This window comes from Sminthopsis crassicaudata, chromosome 2 (genome assembly GCF_048593235.1).
Source record: "Sminthopsis crassicaudata isolate SCR6 chromosome 2, ASM4859323v1, whole genome shotgun sequence".
Taxonomy (NCBI): Eukaryota; Metazoa; Chordata; class Mammalia; order Dasyuromorphia; family Dasyuridae; genus Sminthopsis; species Sminthopsis crassicaudata.
The window spans coordinates 180541177-180559494 of NC_133618.1; positions in this window are offsets into that span (position 1 = coordinate 180541177).

The window sequence follows — 18318 nt, forward strand, 5'->3', positions numbered from 1 at the left end:
AGAACATATTTCAAACCGTGTGGAGACTAAAGGCAGATTATCTCCAGATGAAGCCTCAAAAGGTGATATAAACTGGTCCCCATCACACAAAGATCTCCTAGAACAAATTGAAAAGGATCTTAGAAGAGAACTAGAAGAAAAATGGGGAAAGGAAATGAAAAATTTGCAAGAGGGTTGGAAAAGGCATACAACTCATTGAAAGATAGATTTGATAAAATGGAAAAAAAAAAAAAAAAAAAAAAAAAAAAAAAGCAATGCCCAGAAACAACAGAATTTATGAAATGGAAAAGGAAAATAACTCCTTAAAATTTTTTGTGAAATGCAAAAAAATTCCATAGAATAAAACAACTCATTTAAAAACTCAATTGGACAAATGCAAAATGAAGTTTAAAAAAAAAAAGTAAATGAAGAAAATAATTAACTGAAATTCAGAACTGAACAAATAGAAATGAATGACTCAATAAGAGAACAGAAATCAGTCAAGCAAAACCAAAAAAAAGGAAAAAGGAAAAAAAAATACCTAATTGGGAAAACAACTGACCTGAAAAAATAGATCTAAGAAAGACAATCTAAGGATTATTGGACTACTTGAAATACATGATGAAAAAAAGAGCCTAGACAAAATCTTTCAGGAAATCATCAAAGAGAACTGCCCAGATATAGAATCAAAAGGTAAAATGACCATTGAAAGAATTCATCGAATGCCTACTAAAAGAGACACCAAAAATTAAAACTCCAAGGAATATCATGGCTAATTTGAGAACTATTGGACAAATGGAAAAATATTACAAGCAGCCAGAAAGAAACAATTCAAATACTGAGGAGCCACAATAAGAATTACTCAGGACCTAGCAGCTTCCAATTTAAAGGATTGCAGGACCTGGAATCTGATACTCCAAAAGGCAAAGGAATTTGGAATGCAGCCAAGAATAAATTACCCTGCTAAACTGAACATTTTCTTTCATGGAAGAAGATGGACATTAAATGAAACTGGTGAGTCCCATTTATTTTTGATGAAAAGACCAGTGCTAAAAGAAAAAAAAAAATGATCTTTAAATATAGAACTCAAGAGAAGCATAAACAAACAAACAAACAAACAAACAAACAAAACAAAACAAAACAAAAACCCAAGAAAACAAACAAAAACTCTTAAGAACTGTATATCTGTTATGGGTTTACATTGAGAATACCTGTATAATCTGATTTTACTGTTATAATATAAAAAAGAAACTACAACTGGAAAGAGGCTTGTAACAGAAAAAAAGGGGAAAATTGAGTTAAAATGAAGGTAATTACATCTTGAGAAGAGGCAAAAAAAATATTTTATGATTGAGGGAAAGAAAGGAGGGTGATGAATATTGTGTAAATCTTACTCTCATCAGATTTGGACCAAAGAAAGGATATTAGATATATTTCCTTTCACCAACAAACATTTCTCACCTCTCTCACCTTATAGAAAAGAGGGAAGGGAAAGGCAAAAAGGGAAGGAGTAGGCTAAATAGAAGGGAAAACAAAAATAGTAGAGGAAAGTTATAAGAAAGGGGGAGATTTCTAAAGGGAGAGGACTGCTTGAGGCAAGTGGTGCTCATAAGTAAAAAAACTGGAATAGGAAAACTATTAGTATAATTGACCATATCAATAACCAAATTAACAAAAACCATATGATCATCTCAATAGATGCAGAAAAACTATTTGATAAAATCCAGCATCCATTCCTATTAAAAAACACTTGAGATTATAGGAATAAATTGACTTTTCCTTAAAATAATCAGTAGCATCTATTTAAAAGCATCAAAAAGCATCATATGTAATGGGGAAAGATTGCAACCATTCCTATTAAGATCAGATGTGAAACAAGGTTGCCCACTATCACCATTACTATTCAATATTGTATTAGAAATGCTAGCTTTGGCAATAAGAGTGGAGAAAGAGATTAAAGGAATAAGAGTAGGTAATGAGGAAACCAAATTATCACTCTTTGCTGATGATATGATAGTATACATAGAAAACCTTAGAGATTCTACTAAAAAGCTATTAGAAATAATCCACGCCTTTAGCAAAGTTGTAGGATACAAAATAAACCCACATAAGTCATCAGCATTCTTATATATCACTAACAAAATGCAACAATTAGAGCTACGAAGAGAAATTCCATTTAAAGTAACTACCGATAGTATAAAATATTTAAGAATCTATCTGCCAAAGGAAAATCAGAAATTATATGAGCAAGACTACAAAACACTTTCTACACAAATTAAGTCTGATCCAACTAATTGGAAAAATATTAAATTCTCCTGGATAGGACATAATAAAGATGACAATACTATCTAAACTAATCTATTTATTTAGCACTATACTAATCAGACACCCAAAAAACTATTTTAATGACCTAGAAAAAATAACAACAAAGTTCATATGGAAAAACAAAAGGTCAAGAATTTCAAGGAAATTAATGAAAAAAAAAATCAAATGTAGGTGGCCTAGCTGTAACAGATCTAAAATTATATTATAAAGCAGTGGTTACCAAAATCAATTGGTATTGGCTAAGTTGGTCAGTGGAATAGATTAGATTCAAAGGATAAAACAGTCAATAACTTTAATAGTCTAGTGCTTGACAAACCCAAAGACCCCAACTTTTGGGATAAGAACTCAATGTTTGACAAAAAAAAAAAAAAATTGCTGGGAATATTCTAAACAGCAGCTGTGACAGCTGACCGATCTATGCTCATTATCTATATAAATGGCATACTATCAGAAGGATTAGTAGATACTGGTGCAGATCGTACAGTCATTAGAGGTGCCAACTGGCCTACTCACTGGCCAAAGATTAAGGCAGACACCTACATGTCTGGGGTAGGAGGATCAATAGCAGCTAAAGTTAGTGCTACCCTTTTGAGAGGGATATTTCAAGGTGAAACAAAAATTTTTACTCTTTTTATAGTTGAAAAAAATCCCCATCAATCTGTGGGGAAGAGACATTTTACAAAAATTAGGGTTAAAAATGAGTACTTCGGTTTCTTAGGCAGGGCTGCTATTGAAATCCTGCCATCACTTTCACCTGTTCCTATCCAATGGAAAACTGATACACCAGTGTGGATAGAACAGTGGCCCTTAGGTAGCAATAAAATTCAGGCCTTCCTAGACATAGTACAGGACACTTACAACCTTCTCTAAGTCCTTGGAATTCTTATCAAGTGATATCTAAGTCATCCTTGGAATTCCCCAGTATTTGCTGTAAGAAAGAAATCTGGAAAATGGAGGATTTTGACTGATTTAAGAAAGGTAAATGAACAGATGGAAACTATGGAAACTCTTCAGTCTGGACTTCCATCTCCTACTCAATTGCCTAGAGAATGGCCTCTTTGGGTTATAGACATTAAAGATTGTTTCTATTCTATCCATCTAGATAAGCAGGATAAGAAAAGATTTGCCTTTTCAGTGCCCAGAGTTAACTTAGATGAGCCTTATAAAAGATATGAATGGACAGTTTTGCCACAGGGAATGAAATACAGCCCTACTATGTGTCAAATGTATGTTGCTGCTGCTCTTTCTGCAGTAAGAAAAGCATTTCCAAAAGTAATGTTATTATATTACATGGATGATATATTGGAATGTGCACCTGAGGAACAAATGTTAGAAGCATGTCTAAAAAAGACCATAGAAACACTAAGGAACTACAAATTGCACATAGCTCCAGACAAAATCCAAAGACATGTTACTTTTCAATTTTTAGGATATGAAGTAAACCCTAAGGTACTTATAGTACAAAAACTTTCCTTAAGAACAGAGAACCTAAACACCTTAAATGACTTTCAGAAATTGATAGGACTTATCCAATGGATGTGTCCAGTGTTAGGCTTGACTATCTATCAACTGCAATCATTATATGACATTTTAAGGGGAGACAGTGCTTTAAATTCACCACGCCAGCTTACAAAAGAACCTCAAGAGGCTTTGAGACAAGTTGAACTGGCTTTATCCAATGTGGTTGAGTCACTCAAAAACCCTTGGAAATATACGTTTTTGCTAAACAAGAGGCACCCATAACAGTCCTTCATCAAGGAGACAGTGTGATAGAGTGGGTGAACCTCCCAGCACAACCATAACAAAGCCTTACTCCTTAGTGCTTGTAGCTAGAATTTTATTAAAGGCCATTAAGTGAGCAGTACAATCATCTTGGATGAGACCTGACAAGATATACACCTTTTATACTAATGCACAAATTAATGTATGCTGTTGAAACCATCCCAGAGTGGCAAATTCTATTAGCTATGGCTCCAAATTTTACACATGGGTCTCCATTAAAGATAACCAGACTATTACATAATTGGCGATGGATTCTTGAAGAAAAGGTTTCTAAAGTTCCTCTTAAAGGACCAACTATCATTACAAATGCTATGATTCTAACTCTTATTTTTTATCCAGGAGATATAAATATAATATCTGATTCAGCCTATTCAATAGGTGTGGTATAAAGAATTTCTACAGACAAAATAAAATTTGTAGCCTTTAATATATATCAGCTCTTTAAGGAACTTCAAGAGTAAGTGAGAAAACATCCAGGTAAGATTTATATTTTGCATAGAAGGCAGATAGCCTTCTGACTATGTTCAAGCATTTGCAATTATGGGTGTGCCACAAGCAATAAAAATAGACAATGGACCTGCATATACTTCTAAACATTTTGCACACCTTTGTGCATAGTATAAGATTTTACATACCACTGGCATACTTTTTAATCCTCAAGGACAGACATTAGTATAGAGGAAAAACAGAGATTAAGACACTCCTCCAAAAACAAAAGAAAGGGGGAGCCACAGGTAATCCTAAAGAACTTCTAAATCTAGCTCTTTATACTATTAGTTTCTTTATTTTTAACAATGATATACTGGCTCTGACAGACAGGTTTTATAACCCACCAGAAGGGCAGTGTCCAGTGTGAGCAGCTCCACTGTCTTTAGATAATCGCCAGGTCATGTGGAGAGACCCAGAAAGTGGTGAATGGAAGAGATCAGATAGATTAACTGCTTGGGGGAGAGGGTTTGCTTGTATCTCTACAGATGGAGAAGGAATCATATGGGTGCCAACAAGCCATATTCGCCTTGCCCATTGGAGAAAGAGATGTAGCAGACCCTTGGAATGAAGGAGAAGACCCAAGAAACATCAGGTGTTTCTGTTGCTTACTGTGCCCACCACTGAAAGAACCTGGCAATTATGGAATTTGACTCATGAACATCAAAAATTGTTGGACTTCAAAACCCTCGGGAATCATTGGATTCTCTGAGACATGATAAGACTGTTGTAGGACTTGAAAACTCTCAGGAATCATTGCATTTTCTGAGAAATTATAAGACTATTGCAAAACTTCAAAATCTGTAGGAATCATTGGATTTCCTAACACATGAAAGACTGTTGCAGGACTTCAAAAACTTATGGGGATCATTGGATTTCCTGACACATGAAGCAATGGACAGTAGATTAGTTTTGGACTATCTCTTGGCTGCTGAAGAAGGCATATGTATGATTGTTGTTTACATACCCTCCTTCTAGGACTTCTGGAAGTCCTAGACCATTTATATTGTTTTATATTGTTTATGTTGATTTATATTGTTTGTTATATCACTACATGCATGTACAATTCATGTTTGTTACACCACATCGAGCCTGCACTGACTGTGGGAAGAGTCATCACAATTAGCCTGTGCTTTATTGCTATATGCTTGTGTAATACCTCCCATGCTGATGGGGTTGTCCGTACCTGTTTCCAGTAAGCCCCTTCAGCCCAGAAACCCGCTAGCAATGCCCACTTCCCTTTGGCACTTTTCATCTCCTTTCCTAAGAAGTCAGGAAGGGCACCTCATTTTTGGGGTTCTCACTGAGAAGTCAGGGATGGTGTGACCGCCTGTGTTCTAAAACCAAAGAAAGTGGGAGATGTAAAGGGCTAAAACTCTGAGTTGATGCACTGAAGTCGGACAATAGAGCACTTCAGGCTAATTACCAATTGGACAATACTCTATTAGAATATGCTTGGAAAATGGCCCTTCCCATTATCCTGTGCTGGCCCAATCTCTGTATACAGAGAATTGTGGGAGGTACTAGGGAGTGGAGTAAGACAAGCCAGAGTCACTTTTGGGCGGGAGATAAAGAGGAGAGGTTGCAGAGATCTTGCACATCCATTCCCTTCACTTCTATCCCTACAGACTAAGAATAAAGACCAAAGACTTTTGCTTATCCCGGCTCTGCCTGATTCTAAGGTATTCAGGGTGCTAACTCAGTCTTCACAGACTGATCTAAAAGGAAGTCTTCAAGGGAGTCCAGCAGCCCCAGATCACAAACCATGCAGAGCAAAGCAGGTCATCCAAGTCACTTGAGATTGTCTACAAAATAACTTTAATTATTATTAGTTAATTTTAAAAGACAATAAGATGAGTGGGTCCCAGCACCAGCACAAAACCCTAGTAGCCAATTTCCCTTGTTAAACCCACCACAACTAGGCCAAGGCCTTTGGAACAAAAATTGTTTGAGAAAAAGAGAAAGTGCTGGGTAGAGATCTATAACAAAGGAGGCTGAACTACAGCATCTTGAGGAACACATCTCCATAAACACAAAACTTCATGACTTCATAAATAAATTAGGAGTGAGAACCAAATGACTTTTCCAAATAATGGGGGGAGGGATTTACAGCTTAAATGAGGGAGCCAAGGTCACAGAAGATAAAAGGAACAATTTTGGTTATGTGTAATTCTAATACTAGGAGAGAAGAAGAACCTAAGTGGTTAAAATGAGAAGATGAATACATTAATGGCGGGGGGGGGGGGGGGGGGGAGGGGGGAAGAACTGTGTTGCCCAAGGTACCATTTCCAAGTTCCTAATGTTGAAGAATGGTGGAAAGTGAGGGTGGAATGTTAGCCATTGGTTCAAGCAGACCCTGCTCATGGAAACCTTTTCTACAATACCTGCTTTTCCCATGGGAAGCTGAAGAGATGGCACCTGGGTTACCCAGTCCAATTGGAGTCTGATTGACCTCTTCTAGGCTTTGTGACCCTGGGGATTATTTCACTTCTAGGAGGCTCAGTTCCTAAACTAACCTGGGCCTTGGTGATTCTCAACTCCTGCGCCAGTCAGGTTGTATACTCCAAGGTAGGGTTAGGATTTTTCTGGAAAGCCCTCTCCAACATGCTGACTTGTGAGATTGGAAAAAAATCTGTCCTATTCCAGTGCGGCTTTGGCCCAGACCACAATCATCCATCCTGCTGAAGCAGTGAGTTCAGGCTGGCCTCAGTCCCAGACTCCTCCTCTGCAGTCCCTCCGCCCTCAGGGTTGCTGCCAACTGCCTCCGGGTCTCCAATACTGGCTCTGGGCCCGGTTGCTGCAGCACCAGCAATGGATGATGCCTGTGGCAGCAGTGTTAGCAGTTCTGACTGCCATCTTGAATTCCTGGACCAGGTCTGGGGTGTAATGTGGGCCCAAAGGAATGGCCACGGTGCTGTGGAAGCACCAGGCTGCTAGACTGGGACAGGTGGTAGATAAGGCCTCAGGGGCTGCTACAGCAGCCTGAGTATGGAAGTTCCATGCACTCATGTCCGAAGTCACCGAGTGGCCATGTCCACAAAACATCATCATCCACAACCATGGTCATCATCCCAGCATTTGCAATTCTTCTAAACATATTTCCATATTTATTATGCTGTGCAAGAAAAATCATACTAAAGGGAAAAAGTGGGAAAGAAAAAACAAGCAAACCACCACCAAAACAAAGCTGAAAATACTAAGCTGTTATCCACATTCATTCTCCACAGTAGTCTCTCTATATGCAGATGGCTCTTTTCATCATGTCAATCCTTTCATTGTTGAAATCAGCTAAGTCCATCACAGTTAATCATATAATTTTGATGTTACTGTGTACAATGTTCTCTTGGTTCTACTCACTTCAGAAGCCTTTCCAGGCTTCTCTGATATCAGCCTATTCATCACTTCTTGTAGAAAAATAATATTCCCTTATATTCATATACCATACCTTATTCAGTCACTCCTTAACTGATGAGCATCTATTTAGTTTCCAGTTTCTTGTCACTACAAAAAGAGCTGCTCCAAACATTTTTGACATGTGGTTTTCTTTCCCTTTTTTAATGAAAGGATTCTGTTTTTGTTTTGTTTTTTAATCCACTCTCCTATTCCCTTCTGTTTTATGGGTGAGTTCTTCCTATTCATAGGTATGGTTGATAACTCTCTATTCTCTGTTTATCCTTCTCTCTGTGTCTCTGCCTCAGTCATCTCTTCTTTCCCCCCCCTCTCTCTGTCTCTCTCATTCTCACTCTGTCTCTCTATTGCTCTCCCTTCCTCCCTCCCTCTTTTCTCTCTCATTCATTTTAAGAGTAACAAGTATCATTTTTCCATATAAAGTTGTAAACAATTTCACCTTATTGTATTCCTTATTGTTTTTCTCTTTTTTGTTTTTCTTTTTAGGCTTCTCTTGAGTCTTGCATTTGAAAATACAAGTTTCTGTTCATCTCTTGTTTTTTCATCAGTCCTCTTTTTCACTTATTTCACTGAATATACAATGAGTAAGTGATTCTTGGTTCTAATTCTAGTTCCTTTGCTTTCCAGAATATAATGGTACAAACTTCTCCATCCTTTAGGATCGATGCTGCTGAATCATGTGTAAATGGCTGAATGATATTTGATTTTTTTCTTTCTATCAGCTTGCTGTATTTTCTCTGTAACCAGGGGTTTCTGGAATTTGATTCTAATATTTCTGGGAGTTTTCATTTGGAAATCTTTTTCAGGAGGATTCTTTAAATTTTTATTTTATCTTATGTTTCTAAGGAATCAGGATAATTGTATTGATAATTTCTTAAATTAAGAGGTTTAGGCTCTATTTTTGGTCATGGATTTGGGTAGTTCAATAATTTTCAAATTACTTCCCTAAACTCTATTTTTCAGATCAATTTTTAATGAGATATCTCAAATTTTCTTCTATTTTTCATTTCTTTGATTTTGTTTCATTGGAATTATTAGCTTCTATTTGTCAAATTGTAATTTTTATTTTCTTTAGTTAACATTTTTACCTTATTTTCCATTTTTGCCAATTTTATTTTTAAAGAGATATTTTCTTCAAACAATTTTTGTGCCACTCTTTCCATTTTTTGGTGCTTCCTTTATCAAGCTGTTAATTCTTTTTTCCTGATTCTCTTGCACAATTATTGATTTTTTCCTAGTTTTTCTTTTACTGCTCTTATATGATTTAAAAATTTCCCTTTGAATTTCCCAAAGAAATCTTTTGAGCTGTGAATTACTGACATGGTCTCTTTGAGGCATCACATATAGGCTTCTTGACATAGACTTCTTTTTGAGGTGCCTTTTGAATCGCCTATAACCATAGTAATTTTCTATGGACATGCTATTTTTTGTTTTGTTCTTTTTCTAAATTAATGATTTTTAAAATTGAACTATGATCTTGGGGCACTTCCTAAAGTTTCTTGCATCAGGAACTTAGACTCTGACTGTCTGCCTATATTAGGTCTTTGGAGATCTGATCACTTATTTGCTGCTGCACAAGGAGCACCTCAATCACTCAGGATTTTCTGATGATTTTTTAGGACCTTGTCTGCTGCTAGCTTGCCCCAAAATTTTCTGCCCTTTACTGTAATATTCTTACAGTATTGATTTACTTGATTTAGCATAAGTTAATATGAGTCTATTTGGGCTTATCTGAAGTCACCCTGCTCATGATTTCTTATAAGTACTAAATATAATACTCTCTGGGAGCAGGGTTTCTTGAGGGTCTCTGGAGTTTCAGTTCAGTGTAATCACCTCAAATGTAGCCAGGAGTTAAAGTCCAAATCCTTTATTGTTTCCTTCAAAATCCTGTCTCTTTTCCTGAGACCTGGTTAGTTTTAATGGAGGCCTATCTCTCTCCTTGGTTCCAAGAGCTCCTGCTGCTAGTTCTTTGCCTCTGACAGCTTCAGCCTCTAGCTCCCTCCAAATATCTCTGAATCCAAAGTTTTGTGCTTGAATCTCTAGCCACAACAAAGGTGGATGATTGAATGAATCTGTCTCAGCCTCCAAGAGCTTCTAGTGGGTTTCTGTGTCTGGCCCTGAGAGCTTGTTGCTTATATGCTGTACACTGAGTATATACCAATCATTGTATCACTAGGAAACCATTTTTTATTGTAGGATTAAATCACTGTCTCCTCAATTTCACTTAGTACCTTGTTTCAAGTTCTGGCCCATAACATCTCCTTGTAGGATCAGATCAATCATACTGAAACATGCTAAATTAGATAATTATTGTCTCTATCAATTCCACTGACTTAGTACCTTGTAAGAATCCTAACACTTTACTGTTCTCTTTATCTAAGTGAGACTGACCTTTTTTGAACCTTTGACTTGGGATAAAAAATTGTTTGTCCTATTATTTTTGACTTGGGATAAAAAATTGTTTGTCTTGTCATTTTGTTGGTTTTGCTGCTTTGATTTTGAGACATTATTTTATAGTTATTTGAAGGTCATTTTGGGAAAATTAAATTTTGTTTCTGCTTTATTCTATGATTTTGATTCCTGGAAGCAAATTATCTATTTTAAGATATAAATTTCTTAAGTATTTTTTGCTTCTTTTACAAAGCTCTTAATTTCCATTTATTTATTTATTTGTTTATTTATTTGTTTGTTTGTTTTTAGTATATTTTATTTCTTCATTATATTATTTAATATATATTTATTTTAAAATTAAATTTCTTTTTTAATATGTTTTAAATTATTTAGTACTTATAAGAAATCATGAGCAGGGTGACTTCAGATAAGCCCAAATAGACTCATATTAACTGATCCTAAATCAAGTGAGCAGAACCAAAAGAACGCTGCATATGGCAGCAACAAGATTATGTGATGATTAACTGTGATGGACTTAATTGACTCGTTTTAATAATGAGATGATACAAGGCAATTCCAATAGATTTGTGATGGAAAGTGCATGAAAGCATAGTGTTAATTATCTTTTAATATGTTTTCTTACATAACTAACATCTCCCTTGCCACCAACTTATTCTTTGCCACTCTTAGGTGGTTTTCTCTAACTTTTTCAGGAATTCTTGCTGGCTTTGGGTCCAATTAGCATTTCCTTTGAGGCATTACTTATATCTATTTTCACACTATTGTCTTCTAAGTTCATGTCTTTATTTTCCTTGCCACCATAGTAGCTTTTGGTAGTAAATTTCTTTCTTTTCCTCCTCCTCCTACTACTCCTCTTCCTCCTATTACTCCTCTTCCTCCTACTACTCCTCTTCCTCCTCCTCCTTCTCCTTCTCCACTTTTTTCTTCTTCTACTTTTTTTTTCTTCTTGTTATTTTTCTTCTTGCTTTTTCTTCTCCTCTGTCCTTTCTTCCTTTCTTCCTTTCTTCCTTCTTTCTTTCTTTCTTTCTTTCTTTCTTTCTTTCTTTCTTTCTTTCTTTCTTTCTTTCTTTCTTTCTTTCTTTCTTTCTTTCTTTCTTTCTTTCTTTCTTTCTTTCTTTCTTTCTTTCTTTCTTTCTTTCTTCCTTTTTTCTTCCTTCCTTCCTTCCTTCCTTCCTTCCTTCCTTCCTTCCTTCCTTCCTTCCTTCCTTCCTTCCTTCCTTCCTTCCTTTCTTTCTTTCTCTTTCTTTCTTTCTTTCTTTCTTTCTTTCTTTCTTTCTTTCTTTCTTTCTTTCTTTCTTTCTTTCTTTCTTTCTTTCTTTCTTTCTTTCTTTCTTTCTTTCTTTCTTTCTTCTTATCCTTCCTTTTTTTCTTTCTTCTTATCCTTCCTTTCTTTCTTCTTCTTTTTCTTCTCCTCCTCCTCCTCCTTCATCTTCTTCTCCTTTCTTTCTTTCTTTCTTTCTTTCTTTCATTCTTTTCTTTCTTTCTTTCTTTCTTTCTTTCTTTCTTTCTTTCTTTCTTTCTTTCTTTCTTTCTTTCTTTCTTTCTTCTTCTTCTCTTTCTTTTTCTTCTTCCTGTTCTTTCTTTCTTCTTCCTTTTCTTCTTCTTTTCTCTTCATCTTCTTTTTTTTCTTCAATTCTTTGTTTGCTTTGCTCATTTTTCCTACCTATTTCTTCAATTTGAAATTTATGTTAAAACTAGGCTCTGCCCATTTGGGATTAGGAAAGCCCTATTCCATATGTCTGGATTTTCTCTGACACTATTTTAAGAGTTAATTATTCTGAACTGCATGATTTTGATGCTTCCCTAATGGTGTTATCCTAGGAGAAGGGTGGTAATTACTTTCCTGGTTTGTGCTTTCCTGGTCTGAGCTTTTGGCTAGGCAGTGCCCTTGCTCTCCTGCAGCCATAAGTACTAGTGCTCCTCTTTTCCTTGGAACTTGTCCAGGACCACTGCTACCTTATGGTCAATTACAAGCATTCTTATTTACTCTGCAACTGGGACCCAGAACTGCTTAAGGATAATAGAATTGCCAATAAGTGCCAGATGATTCCAGTGCCCACAAAAGGTAACCTGTAATCTCTTTTTCACCAGTTGTCTGACTCCTTTATCATTTCTGGACTAAGAGATACTATACCTACTGTTATGTTGCTGCCATGGTTGCATCCAAGTTCTGCTACTGGTGCTTTTGTCATTCTCTGAGCCTCCATTCAACTTGATGGTATAGACCACTAAAGGGAACCTCTAAAATTGTCTTAGGCTGTAAAAATGTTTTCTTCTCACTTTTTGTACAGACTATGCCTTTCTAAAATTTGATTTGAAGCAATATCTTAAGGTTCTTTGAAGGGGGAATATTAGAAGAAGTTATCTTGATCCTATTTATGCTCTGGTTTTTTTTTAAGCTTCCCACCACCCTCAATCTACAAATTTCTACCAAAGTAATTACTCCATACTTAAATATCAGCATGCTATTCTACTTTCCTTATGTTTATTGCAACACTTTATTGCAAACAATTAGGAATATGTTTTGAACAGAGCTCACAATAGAATATAGATTTTAAAAAATAATTTCTCTATATTTGTCTTTGATACCTGTAATAATTAAGAGGGTAATTGGCAGTCAAACACTAGAGCCATGATTTCTGATCTCTTCCACAGGAATTTGGCTTAGATAACATATTAATGCCCCAGCTGAATCTCTAGTGAATGCTGTCAAATTAGCATGATTCAGTACAACATCTCACCTGTCAAGTTCCTCTTTGTTCCAAAGATTGACAACTCTGAAGAGCCAGTTCAATTTTCTTCACACTCTGAGAGTGGGTGTTGACATGGTGTTGTTGATACTGGATGAGAAGCAGTGTACCAGTGGGTATAGTTTGCAGTTTGTAGGAAATGGTGTTGTAAATAATTGAAAAATCTCTGTCATGTTCTTACTGAATCACCAGGGGGAGACTGGTGGCAGTCATTTCTTCTGTCTTCTATTATGTTAGAGTTCAATAGAAAGAGGACCTTTTTTAAGTTGAAACAAAAGAAGAAAATACAAAACTTGGTACAGAGATCCCCTTTCCAGCTTACTTTTCCACCACTATCTGCTTGAATAGTACAACCTACCAACACATGTAGGGGTTGTTGTGATTGAGATTTTTGTAAGGGAGGGATAGGGCAAAGTGATTATGTAGCATCTTTAACCCAAGTGGGTCTAGTTTCAAAACTGTGGTTTTTACTTATTATATTTTTTGGAGTGTTGCTGAGATCCTGGTGCCATTTATTTATCAACTTCAAGGAGCTTATTTTTCTTAATCACTGGACACAAAAGGTATTTGTGAAAAAGCTTTTCAAATAAATTCTTAGGTGATTCAAAGTGAAAGCTAGAGGAGAAATTGGATATTTAAATTTTTGGGAAACTGCCATATTATTTTAGGCATACAAGCTGAAAAGTTCCTGTCCTTGATTACTAGTTACAGAGTTGTAAAAACAGGCATAGGGATTTGCTCCAGATATATTTGTAGATTAGAGATGGGATAGCTACTTTTAGTAATGTTCCTGACTCAATTACGTATAACAGGAACAATTTAGGCATTTTTAGTCATGTCTGATTTTTTATGATCCCATTTGGAATTCTCTTGCAAAATTAGCAGAAAAGTCTGATATTTTCTTCTTTAGCTCATGTTACAGATGAGGAAACTGAGGCAAATAGGGTGATGTGCTAAGGGTCACACTGCTTGTGTCAAAGCTGTGTTTGAACTCACAGTCTAGTATGGCACTATGTCCACTGTATGTCCTAGACTTTTGGGATTTATTTTTAGAAGTTTTTTAGACATTTATTAAATCTCTCACTTTATAGATGAATGAAATGAGTCCCAAAAAAGATAAATAAGAACGTAGGTCAGAGCTTTAGAGTTAATAGTGATATTTGAGCTTATCTAGTCCTAAGTTTTCAAATATTTTAGTCTCAGGACCTTTTTAAACATCATTAAAAATTATTGATTGTTAGGTTCTTACTAAGTGCTAATGAGATAATGAGATATTAGGTTCTTACTGTGTTAAGTCGGTACTTAACAATTCTCTATTTCCGGCCTTTACTGGGAGTTTTACTTGTGAACTCCTGGGGAGGAGCTTACATGTTTAGGAGGAGCAAGTTCATTGGTTGAAGTAATTTTTCCCAGAAGCCCTTGCGTTACCCCACACCCATTCTCTGGGAGGATAAAAGAGGGCAGCACTTGAGAGATGGAGAGTCTTGTCTGGGCCAGACCTGAGGCGATTCTGGGAGAGAAAGAGTCTGGACTCTAGGTCAGAGTTGGAGTGGCTCTCAGCAGTTTCTGGAGACAACAGAACATTACATATTGGTGCCCAACGTGGGGCAAGGACTTTTGCTTATCCTGACAAGGACTTATTCTGAGCCCTTCAGAGGAGCTAGACTGGACCATCACAATTTGGTTCCCAGAAGAGGGACAGACACAATCCTGATTCCAGTGGAAAAACCTCTGATTCAGATTCCAGTGGAAAAGACTTTCTGACACAGAAATAATCGTGCGTAACAAGGAAACTTTTTTTAAAAGATTAATTGAGAGTTCTAATAGACAATTAAGGAACTTAACTTGTTAAGGGCTAAACCAGCAATCTCTTATAGCTGAAATGGGGCAGATGTTAGCTAAAGACATTCCCTCAACCTCAGCTGACTCAGCCCCAGCCCCAGTGGCAGCCTCAGCTCCAGCCCCATTCAGGAGTGGTACTATAGAGAGTATAATTAAGATAATTGAGGAGCAGAGTTTACTTGTAACCTGGGTACAGATAGCTAAACTCTTGGCTGCATTAAGATGCACGTCTCCTTGGTTCTTAGAGGAAGAAAAGATAGATGTAGATAACTGGAAGCTAGTGGGATTTATAATGAAAGAATTTCATGCAAAAAATAAACCTTGTTCAATTTCTGCAGAGGTATTTTATATCTACAACATAGTTCAATTAGCCTTAAACTATCAAGCAAGTTGTAGGAGAAGGAAAAGTTTTAAAAATGAACAGAGGAGGAAGTGTGAGGAAAAAAGGAAAGATTAAGATCTTGCCCTAGAGCAAGAGGATTTAAATGAGGAATTAGGGTGCTATGACTCTGATTCTCTTGAAGAAGGTTCAACCCCACCTAGAGAGCAGATTATTGACAGGCCCACATCAACTGCACCTTCAGGGGTGGAGGAAGAAGGAGGAGGGGAAGAGGCAGAAACACAAACAGAATTGCCTGTGAAGCAGCCTTTGACAAGATTAGAAAAAGCATTGATTAAGGCTAAGAGAGAAGGACAGGATATAAGTGATTTTATACATGCATATCCTATGATTGAAAATATTGACTCTGTAGGTCATAAAAGGAGAAGATATGCACCTTTAGATTTGAATAAAATTAAAGATTTGAAAAAAGGTTGTATCCTTTACTGGGCTATATCAGCTTATGTTAAAATGTTACTAGATGGTTTGTCTTATGAAGTCCTAACCCCGAATGATTGGAAATCCATAGCAAGGATATGTATAGAACCTGGAAAAAATTTGTTATGGCTTGCAGAGTTTCATGAATTATGTAAAATCCAAGTCAGATGCAATTTGGAAATAGGAGTTAACACACAATTCACTTTTGAGCAATTAGCTGATGAAGGTCACTATGGAGAGAATTCAGAACAGGTTAAATATCCTTTGACAGTGTATGAGCAAATTGCTAAGGCTGCAATAAAAGCTTGTGGTGTCCTCCCCGGACAGAGAGATCGGGGGGAGGCTTTCACTAAAATAGGGCAAGGTCCCAATGAACCTTTTGTGGATTTTGTGTGACGTTTGCAAACTGCTGTCAAAAGAACTATTGGAGAAAATGCAGCTACAGAAATAATGACCAGACATCTATCTAAGGAAAATGCCAATGAAATTTGCAAAAGAATTATATGGGGATTAGACAAAAATGCTCCTTTAGAGGAGATCACAAGACGATGTGCCACAGTGGGAACAAATGCTTTTTACACCCGGACTATGATGAACATGGAAAGACAGGGTCCCTCCTGGCAAGGGACTTCTAGAGAAACTCGGAGATGTTTTCAATGTGGAAAAATTGGACACCTAAGAGCTCACTGTAGATATGGAGATAGAGTGAGAAGACAGAATGAGAGGAGACCTAAAACTCCATGTTCAAAATGCAACAGAGGACTCCCTTGGGCATCAGAGTATAGAATAATTCAGGGCCCCAGGCAAAAAAGGCATGATGGCAGCTGATGTTACATCCAAAGAGCCTTTAGAAGGTCAGGACTCTGATTTGATCAACCAGCAGAAAAGCAATCACATGGCAGAAAGGGATTACCTGATAAGTCAGCCAAAAGGCAATCAGATTGCAAAAATGGATTACACTTGGGGAGAATACAGGCTTTTTAAACCAACACGGCTGTGTCCAGTGTAAACAACTCCAATATAATTGCCAGATGATGAGAAAATATTTAGAAAGTGGTAAATAGAAGGAAATTAGATAGATTAACTGCCTAGGAGGGAGGGTTTGCTTGTATTTTAACAGACAGAAGGAAACAGATGAAGAAGGAAACAGATGGGTAGCAACAAGGGCCTGGAGAGAGACAGATAAAGATAAAGACCTCAAAACAAAGGAGAAAATCTAAGAAACATCTGACATGAAAGAGCATGGCTAATAAGAAGACTGTTAAAGAACTTTAAAACCAGCAGGAATCATTGGATTTCCCAACACAAGGTGAGACTAATGGACAATGGACTTATGGACATTTATAAATTCTCAATTTATGATTATTTGATCATGTTATTTGTTACATCCTTCTAGTATGTGTTATGTTACTATGTTACTATGTGTTTATGTAATCTATGTAATTATGTGTAATGCCTCCCATATTGAAGGATTTATGTTTCAAGGTCATGACCATCCTATTTTCTAAATCAAAAGAAAGGGGGAGATGTTAGCTTCTTACTAAGTGCTAATAAGATAATGAGATATTAGGTTATTACTAAGTGCTAAGTCAGTACTTAACAATTCTCTAGTTCAGGCCTTTAATGGGAGTTTTACTTCTGTGAACTCCTGGGGAGGAGCTTACATGCTTAGGAGGAGCAAGTTCATTGGTTGAAGTAATTTTTCCCAGAAGCCCTTGCATTACCCCATGCCCATTCTCTGGGAGGATAAAAGAGGGCAGCACTTGAGAGATGGAGAGTCTTGTCTGGGCCAGACCTGAGGTGGCTCTCTGGGAGAGAAAGAATCTGGACTCTAGGTCAGAGTTGGAGTGGCTCTCAGCAGTTTCTGGAGACAACAGAACATTACAATTGATGACCCCAAGGAACTTTGTTCATGTGGATTTTATCAATTGTTATTTATCATATTAAAACTGATTATTTAAAATATATATTAATTCTTTTAAACAATAAACATAGTCACATATTGGTATAAATGACAGATTTAATGAAAAACGATTTTATTTTAAATAAAACAAAAATATTTAGTAAGAATAATGATATAACTTCCACATTATTTTGCTAATCTCCTAATGTCTGTTTTTGTAGAAGAAAGCTCAATCAGTACATCTGTATTGGATTGTATTGTGTTAGGATTACTAAGTGAGAACTCAGGTTGTCTGGACAGTGACAAGGTGAGAATTCAGGTTTTCTGGACAATTACAAGGTGAGAACTCAGGTTGACTTGATAGAGGGGGCAAGCTCATTGGCTGGGGTGGTTCTTCCCAGAAGCCCTTGCATTATCCCACACCTTGTCACTGTCCAGACAACCTGAGTTCTCACTTAGTAATCCTAACATCTCCCCCTTTCTTTTGATTTAGAACATAGGACAGTCATGACCTTGAAACATAAATCCATCAATATGGGAAGTATTACAGATAATTACATAAATGACCTTGAAACATAAATCCATCAATATGGGAAGTATTACAGATAATTACA